The sequence below is a fragment of the Laccaria bicolor genome, genomic scaffold (assembly GCF_000143565.1).
Source record: "Laccaria bicolor S238N-H82 LACBIscaffold_3 genomic scaffold, whole genome shotgun sequence".
Lineage (NCBI taxonomy): Eukaryota > Fungi > Basidiomycota > Agaricomycetes > Agaricales > Hydnangiaceae > Laccaria > Laccaria bicolor.
In genome coordinates, this window is record NW_001889874.1 from 784986 (window position 1) to 786502 (window position 1517).

Consider the following 1517-nt stretch of genomic DNA (forward strand, 5'->3'; position numbering starts at 1 on the left):
AGCTCCACACCTGTCGACGCATCCCACACCCGCACAGACTCGTCATACGAGCCAGACACAATCCGTGTCCCATCACTCGAAATTGCGACTGATGTAATTGGTGCTCCAGCTGATATGGTCATCAATGGCAAGTCAATAACGCCTTTGGTATGTGTAAAGGCAGGGATGCGAGTGAATTGGTTTTTCCACTTTTGAGAGAGACTCGTGTTCCGTGACCATGTTGCCAACGCCGAGATGTACAGGTGCGGTGTCGATTGGGCAGCCGGGCTCCCAGTGAAATAAGTAGCGAAGTTGGCAGCTTCACCGATGTCACGCGCCAATTCTAAAAAATTGTTCCCGCACTAATTGACAGCATTAGTTGTTGCAGTACGGCTCAAACTTTACAATTCATACCTTCAAGGCCCATTCACGTGCACGTTGAAGCATCGGAGTGCACTGATTGCGTAGTCCGAGCAGGTTCATGGCCTCAATCCAGAACAGGACACAAATTTGGAGGAAATCCGAAATGAGGCGAAGGAGATTATCGACATCGATCGACTGGGGTAAGGGCAAGTGGCGAGTCCAGTGCCGAACTGAGTACCTCAGAGCAGCACTGATGTTTCTGTTGACCTCTTCAGCCAACGCTACCGCGTTATCACTGTCGAACAGGAAGGATGATGGTATATTGCCCATGTTGAATTGCAAACCAGACTTCATTATCTGGAAGCAAGATTCGCCGAGAAGATTGTGATGGGCAGGTTCATTACATGAAAATGCGTAGTCCTTCTCGCCGATGCGGAAGTCTGACCGTGCTGGATCAAAAATGAAGTCAGGAAAGGAGGCATGGTACCAAAAAACTCGATTGTCTTGGGAATGAAGCACGGCGTGCAGATCGTCCAGAACGGCCTTTGCAACTCCATTGTTGCCATCCGGGACAAGCGTAGCAACGGTGGAGGCGGACGTGCGTTCAGCCGTACATAGGAAGGTATAAAGGATGCGCAATCTGCAAATCAAGAACTTTCCCTTGAACGGCGAAAAGCTGTCGCATAGAATTCGACGGTACAAATCATCAATCAAGAATGTAGCATCGCTCTCGAAAACCGACTTGGAAAGAAGGTTTTGAAGCATCTCCGTCTGCTCACCAACAGTGATTGAGCGATGTGGGATCAAGTACTTCACCGCAGTTGCAGCGTAGATGAAGAGACCATCAGCCCGCCGCTCAAGCTCGGTCAGCTCGGGAGTGCCATCAAGCTTCTTCAGCTTGTTTTTCAAGTATATCCTGATGTCTGACCTGGCCTCCTCAGTCGGCACATCTTGGAGACGACAGACGGCCTCGGACGTGAATGCCTTGCAGCGCTCAACGAGTTCAGGATCTGACCGGCTTGTGACAAGAAACTTGAGACCTCTTAGATCGTATTCGTCGATTGTGTCGAGTAGGTCACCTAGAAATGCCGATCCTCCTTCGCCTCCAATCTCATCGAGAGCATCGATGACAATCAGGTATGGGAATCGTTCTAATTCCCGTGTGCCTTCGGACT